Genomic DNA, 8,237 nt, shown 5'->3' with positions numbered 1-8,237 from the left:
TGAGCTTTTCCATTGTCTCTTTCCGCGGATGTAACCAATTTGATTTCTATGTATTATATCTGGTGAGGTCCATGTGTATAGTCGTCTCTTATGCTGTCTAAAAAAGGTATTTGAAATGAACAAACCATTTGTTTTGCAGAATTCTATCATGCGTTCTTCAGCATAATTTCTATCACAAAGGTCATATTTTCCAACTACTGATCCTTCCTCTGTGCGCCCAACATTTGCATTCCAATCACCAGTCATGATCAATGCATCTTGATTGCATTTTTAATCAATTTCAGATTGAAGAAGTTGGTAGAATTCTTCTCTTTCATCCTCACTGGCTTTAGTGGTTGGTGCATAAATTTGAATAATAGTGGTAATAACTGGGCTTGCCTGTTGTTGTTATTGTTGTTGTTATTGCTGTGGAGTAGGTTCTGACTCATAGCGACCATCTACACGTTTTCCAAGGGTGTAATTTTTTATGGGAGCAGAAAGCCTCATCTTTCTCCTGTGGAACAGCTGGTAGTTTCAAACTGCTAACTGTGAGATTAGCAGTCCAAATTGTAATGACTATGCTACCAGAGCTACTTGGGCTTCCCTGTAGGTACATGGATATTATCCTTTCACAGACAGCTTTGTATCTCATGACTGATCTGGAATATATGTTCGTTTTGACAATGAATGCAACACCATTCCTCTTCAATTTGTCATTCCTGGCATAGTAAACCATGTGGTCATCAGATTCAAAATGGCCAATAGCAGTCCATTTCAGCTCACTAATGCCTAAGATATCTACATTTATGTGTTCCATTTCATTTTTGACAACTTCCAATTTTCCCAGATTCATACTTCGTACAATCCATGTTCTGATTTTCAATGGATGTTTACAGCTGTTTCTCTTCTTTTTGAGTTGTGCCCCATCAGCAAAAGGAGGTCCCGCCAGCTTTGCTTCATTTGCGTCATCACGGTCAACTCTACTTTGAGGAGACAGCTCTTCCCCAGTCGCATTTTGACTGCCTTCCTACCTGAGAGGCTCATTTTCCGACACTCTATCTGACAGTGTTTCTCTGCTATTCATAAGGTTTTCAGTGACTAAATAGTCCTAAGAAGTTCATCTCCCCTTCCTAGTTTGTCTTTGTCTTGAAGCTGAACTGAAACCTGTCCACCATGGGTGACCCTGCTGGTATTTAAAATACTGGTGGCATAGCTTTCAGAATCACAGCAACTTACAAGAGAGCACAGTACGACAAACTGACAGACTAGTGGTGGGAAGATAAAGATAGGCATCAATATTTTTATCATTTTTTATAGCTTTCTTAGTGATTAAATTCATTTGAATAGTCCCCACATCTTCTTTTAAGAACTGACAGAACATCTAAGAAATTCAAACATCTTCCACAAAACTCAACAAGTAGGGCCAAATCTATATGAATGAGAAGACTGGAAATTCTGAATATCTTTATTGTTGTTGTTAAGTGCCGTTGAGTCGGTTCCAACCCATAGCGACCCTATGTAGGGTTTCCAAGGAGTGACTGGTGAGCTTGAACTGCTAACCTTATAGTTCAAACAGCTTCTGATGATCTTAGGGCCCTAAAATCTCATTTAATTTACTACCAGCAATAATTTAGCCCCAAGAAAGAGCACCTTATTCTGAGTGAAAAAAATTTTTTTTAAATGTTTTATTGAAAATTATATGATAGTTTACATGGGAGAACTTTAGTTTTACATTCATTCCATTGTATATCATCTCACTGCCATGGCTCCAATCCCCTCCATGCATCATTAACCACCCAAAGGGTATATCCCAGAAACCCGCCCCATACACTTCCCCCTCCTCCCCTCAGTTTTCGGCCTACAGTCCCTTTCCATCTCTGGATCCAAAGTCCCCAGTCGCTTCATCACTCCACATCATCATCTCTGTCTAACACACCTGAGCACCACCTGAAAAGACTACGTGAACTCAAGACAGGCCTTTGGGAAGAGAGAAGGTTCTGAGACCACTTAAATGATTGTGGATCTCAGAAATGAAATACCTAGTAAATCTTCCTTTCAAGAAGATAGAAGGTTATTGGGGGGAGGGGCAGGTAAGGTACTACCTGGAATAGAATCCAAATTGAGCAGATCTGGGACACTGAGAGTTTAACAAGTGGATACGAAGGTCATCAAAGAAGCAGATCTCAGACCCAAGGAAATGTCTAGAGAAAAAGACCATATTTTTAATATTCAGTGATAACAATTTAAAAATAAAATAATTTATATGCCTCCAGTGCTGCATTCCAGTGTAGAAAGATTCCAATTTGTATTCCATCAATTCCTAGGGCCTTATTATCTGTCAATGTCTTCATTGCACCTTGGACTTCTTTTTTTAGTATCATTGGTTCTTGATTATACACTACATCTTGAAATGGTTAGACATCTAGCATTTGTTTTTGGTACACTGTGTATTTCTTCCATCTTCTTTTGATACATTCTGCATTGTTCAATATTTTGCAGATAGAGTCCTTCAAAATTTCACATTGAGGGTTGAATTTTTTATTCAGTCTCTTCAGCTTGAGGAATGCTGGTACTTTCTTCCCTTTGGTTTTCAAACACCAGATCTTTGCACATTTCATTATAATAATATTTGACTTTGTCTTCTCAAGCTGCCTTTTGAAATTTTCTATTCAGTTCTTTTATTTCTTGTTTCTTCCATTTGTTTTAGCACCTCTACACTAAAGAACAAGATTCAGAGTCTCTTATGACATCCATTTTTCTCTCTTCCTTCTTTCTTGTCTTCTTAATGACCTTTTTCTTTCTTATTTTCCTTAGTCAAAGAAAATTTTCCATCACTGTTATGCCACCTTTATCTGTGTCTTCCTACTTGGAAACCACTAATAAACTCTGGTCAAATATAAATAAATAAATAAAAGTTCTAGATTGAAGTTAATGATGTGGAATGTTATTCTATTAAAAATAAATGGAAGTCAGCTGAGTGGTTTGTTACCGGACAGAGAGCGGATTCATCTGGCTTCCTGGAGAGCCGGGAGCGCTAAGCAGGGGACTCCGGGGAGCGATCAAGCAACCAGTGGACATGGAGAAGGACCTAGAGACCCTGAAGACCTGGAAGGAGCTTGTGGAGCAAGAGCTGGTTCGAGTGATGGCCTTCTGGATGAAGCACTCCCACGACAGGGAACACGGAGGCTTCTTTACTTGCTTGGACCAAGAGGGGTGGGTGTATGATGACCTTAAGTATGTCTGGCTGCAGGGGCTGCAGGTGTGGATGTATTGTTACCTGTACCGCAAGTTTGAACGTTTCCACCTCCCTGAGCTTCTAGACGCAACCAAAGCAGGTGGTGATTTTTTGCTGTGCCACGCCCAGGTGGCACCACCTGGGAAGAAATGTGCCTTTGTGCTGACGAGGGACGGCCACCCTGTTAAGGCGCAGCGCACCATCTTCAGTGAGTGTTTCTACACCATGGCCATGAACGAGCTATGGCGGATCACAGGGGAGTCACAATACCAGAACCTCGCCGTGTCAATGATGGAGCAGTTGGTGTACTGGGTTCAGAAGGAATCCACGGGGCTGGGCCAGCCCTACTTGGGGACCCCTGACGCAGAGCCCCTGGCCGTGCCCATGATGATGCTGTGCCTGGTAGAGCAGTTTGGGGAATCAGATGAGCAGATGGCCGCCAAATACGCAGAGCTGGGAGACTGGTGTACCAGCAGGATCCTTAACCATGTCCAGAGGAATGGCACTGCGGTGCTGGAGAACGTGACTGAGGAAGGCTGTGAACTTGCTGGCTGTTTTGGGAGACACCAGAACCCAGGCCATGCACTGGAAGCCGGCTGGTTCCCGGAAAGGTGACCCTAAGCTACTCGACCATGTCATCGACAAGTGCCTATTGAAGCCTTTCCTCTCAGGATGGGACCCCGATCTTGAAGGCCTCTTCTACTTCAAGGATGTCGACGGCTTTTGCCCTACCCAGCTGGAGTGGTCCATGAAGCTCTGGTGGCCACACACTGAAGCCATGGTCGCCTTCCTCATGGGGTACTGTGAAACCGGGAAACAGATCTTGCTGCGCCACTTCTGCCAGATCGCACAGTACACCTTCCACAAGTTCCGAGATCGCGTGCATGGGGAGTGGTTTGGCTACTTAAACCGCGAGGGGAAGGTGGCCCTTACCATCAAGGGGGGACCTTTTAAAGGCTGCTTCCACGTGTCGCAGTGCTTAGCCATGTGCGAGAAGATGCTGGACACCCTGCTGAGCCGCTTAGCCCCTGGCTACAAGTCCTAGGTCCCAAGCCCTTTGCCCCGGTCGTTGTGCCCGGCCACTGAGGCGTGAAATAAAGCTCAGCTTGCTCTCAAAAATAAATAAATAAATAAATGGAAAATGGTCAGTAAATACCCTATGTTAAGGTTAGACTAGACGTAGACTATCTCAAACTTTCCAATTGGTTTATAATAAAATGTGTTTTGCTTTTGTTAGTGAGTTTGTTTGTTTGATTAGTTTGGGATTATTTTTGCCAAGTAGGGACTTTTTGATTTTCTATACTGTGTAGCACTCCACACATCTCAAGATAACAATAATGACATTAAGTAATAGTCGTAATTAAAGAATCCCAATAATAACTTCTTGCAAGACGGTGAACTAGGAAGATATAGTACACAGACAACAAAGATATGAGACAGACAGAAATGGTAATTCAGCAAAAGGATAGAAAATGTATTGAATAATGAATGACCAGAAGTTGAACAGAGGTGGCAAGAAAGTAGACAAATGGGTAAGCTATCAACTGGACTAACTCAATGTGGCCAGCTAGAACTTTTCCAAGCAGCAGACAGAAAGAAGCCTAATGGTGAAGATGCACACTAGTGGCTGGCGATGAGGTAGGTGTGATTCTCTCTTGTTCCCCACAATCTCCTAATGACCAGACATGTGGCAACCCCTACTCTCACCCTCCCAAACACAGCTCCTGCTCTGCCTGAGATTGGAATCATGCCATTGTGAGTCCAGCACCTGGTGCATCGCCCTCACCTCAGAAGGCACAAGAAGTCTTCCTCTTCAGACCAGTAGAACATGCAGAGCAAGTTCCTGACCATTCCTGGAGGAGTAGGTACTCTCCTTACCAACCACCCTCTGGGCCTGAAAGAATTGCTTCTGAGAACAAAGACCCTGACCTCAGTCTCCTCTAGGGTCTATACAAATGACTTCTGGATTAGGTGCACTGATCTTAGACAACACCTAGACCTACAGGAACTCAATCTAGGGTCAGGCACGTGACATTCTCATCCCTCCCCTTCCCACCTCATGAACTCCTTGACTTGGAGAGGGTATCAATGCATATCAGGTACCCTGTCCCCCCAGTCCCCCCACCCCCACACATACAGTTTTCTCTTCTGGATCTAGCCTCTGCCTTATTTTTTTTTTGTCTGTGTGTCTGTTTCTCTCTTTTTTTTTTTTTTCCCTGGTTTTTAAGCCTTTCTCTCTCTGTTTTCCTTTTTTCTGTTTCTTTATTCTCTGCCCCCTTCTTCTTTCTTTCCCTTTCCCCCTTATATTCTCTTACCTCTTTTTCTTTGTTCTTCTTTGTACCTAATTTTGTTCATGCTGTTGCTCTTCCCTCTTTATTGTGTCTCTTCCCCTGTTTTGTTTCCTTTTCTATTTATTCTCTTTTCAATTATTATATTCTTTTTCCTTGCTGCTCCTTGGTAGCTTAAAAAAAAACTCCTTTAGTCTTTCTTTTCTATTTTGTTCCTATTTGTTTTATTGTATGTGTATGTTTTCTTCTTGTTCCATCTGATGGGTGACAGCAACTGTTCACATGTAGTCCAGTCACACCCATATCCCCTGCAGCCCCAATCACTGTAAGAGAGCTACTACCAGCTCCTATACCACCTGATCAAAAACAGACAACAGCCAACTCCAGACAAATCCACACTAGTCTGTACCACATGAACAGCAAATAGAGACCTGTACACACATTTCCATTTGGCATTATATGTACCAGTATTCAAATACTGAGAACATACTAATATACAATCATTGATTAAGTACAAAACCACAATGTCTCAGAGTAGACAGACAACATCAGTTAACAACAACAACAACAACAAAAAACAAAACAAGGCAGGGTGTTTCAAATAGTAACCATAATGAACAGCCAGAAAATGTTTCTAAGGAAGAAAAGGTATTATAACTATCTGATATAGAATAAGAAAGAATGATATTTTGTTACCTCCATGGATTGAGAAAGCTATAGATGAAAGCAAAGAGAACATAGAAAAAACATTAAAAGAATTCAGGAAAACACCACCAGAATAAATGGACAAAATAAATGAAAAATTAGAAATAATTAAAAACTAAATATGTATTCAGAAGATTAATGTAAATATTACAGAAATTGATAATATTTGAAAGGACAAAGGAGTATATTTAAATCAATGAAAGACTGAATTAGTAAGCTTGTACACAAATCTTTCAGTACAAGTTTTCTAGAAGAGCAATCAGAAAACAAAAGGAAAAATCCTGAATAAAGCCAAAGATTTATGTGGGACACCACAATGAGGAGTAACTTACATGTGTTCAGTATTCCAGAACAAGATGAAACAGAAAAAACAAACAAACAAAAAAACCCAAAGACCCCAGATAATTGTCAGAGTTGTTGTAAAAAAACTTCCCTAACATCATAAAAGATAGAAAGATACACATACAAAAATATAAATGAACCTCAAACAGGACAAATCACAAAACATAGTACAACCAAACATTCCAAAAGTAAGGACAAGAAAAGAATCTGGGAAGCATTCAAAATAAATGAAAAGTTAGCAACAAAGAAAAATCAATAATATTAAATTCTAATTTCCCAGGAGCAACCATGCAGGTAAAAGGCATGGGATGGGCTATATAAAACTCTAAAGGAAAAAAGTTGCCAAACAAAAGATCATTCACCTAGCAAAATTGTCCAACAAGTATGATGACAAATAAAGACATTTGCAGATGAACAGAATTTAGAGGAATTTGTAAATACCAGATAAAATTTTATAAAGAACACTAAAGAGATTTCTTTGGGCAGAGAACCAAAAACAGCAGACAACCACTTGAGATTAGTATACATAACACCGCCCAAAAGTCTCTCCAGATATTTGTTGTTGCTGTTAAGTACCATTGAGTCAGGCCTGACTTACAGTGACGCTGTATAGGGTTTCTGAGGAGCAGCTGGTGGGTTTGAACTGCCCACTGTGTTTTCATACAGAGCCACACCAGGCATACCTAAAGTAAAATAAACCGACAAGATTAAAAATAAGGAACCAGAAATCCAATTTATAATGAAGATAGTGACAAAGAAAAAAGAGGGAATAGTGCAGTTATAGAATTTCAAAAGGAGAGTAAGTCAAGTAGAATTCAAGATAGAACAGACCATTTTAAACTTGAAAAGCAATTAATATATGGCAGGGTGTTGTTTTGAAATCCTGTTGAGTCTGTTCAGGTTCATCATGACCCTGCATAAAGTTTCTGAGAAGCAACTAGTGGGTTTGAACCACCAACCATGGGGCTAGCAATCCAGTACTTATCCTACAACATCACACCAAGACTGTAATGGCAGGGTAATCTTAGAGAAAGTTAATAAACCTTTTCATAAAATTAAAAAGTAGAAAATCATAAAGATTTAATAAACATTAAAACAACAACAATGAAAATGACAAGAAAATCTGCAAAAAGAATGCACTCAACACAAAAAAACCATGTGAAACAAAGAAAACAGAAGCAACACACACACACACTCACACAAAAAAATACACTGCAATATGACAGCAACCAATTTATACTAAATGATAACTATACTGAATGCAAATGGATAAATGCATAAATGCATCAGTCAAGAGACAGAAAGTAGTAGAATAGATAAGAAAACAGGAACCATCAAAATATTGCCTACAAGAGACATACCGTATACATAAATACAAAAATTGATTAAAAATTGAAGGATGGAAAAATATTTTGATGCCAACTTTGTTCAAAAAAGAGCAGTGGTGCCAATATTAATTTCTTTTAAAATAGATTTAAAGGTAAAAACAATATAAGAAACAGAGAAGGACATTATATTATGATTAAAAGGTCATCTTGATTGTATCTTGATTATATCTTATATGTATCTTGATTATATCAGGATTGTATCAAGATTGACATTGAAATTTAAAGAGACAGTATAGACATAAAACCAAACGGCCACCACTCGTCTGTCTGTCGTGCTGTGGTGGTTTGAGTTGCTGTGAT

The 8,237-nt window shown here is 39.9% G+C and overlaps 1 pseudogene; it reads left to right on the top strand.

Annotated features, from left to right (window-relative positions):
* The first annotated feature begins 3,019 nt into the window (after window positions 1-3,019).
* LOC102841871 lies at window positions 3,020-4,259 on the top strand (annotated as a pseudogene).
* Window positions 4,260-8,237: the final 3,978 nt, after the last annotated feature.

Source organism: Chrysochloris asiatica, unplaced genomic scaffold (assembly GCF_000296735.1).
Source record: "Chrysochloris asiatica unplaced genomic scaffold, ChrAsi1.0 scaffold00112, whole genome shotgun sequence".
NCBI classification, from domain to species: domain Eukaryota; kingdom Metazoa; phylum Chordata; class Mammalia; order Afrosoricida; family Chrysochloridae; genus Chrysochloris; species Chrysochloris asiatica.
Note: the sequence above shows the minus strand (reverse complement) of the source record. Positions and strands in the feature narration are given on the sequence as shown.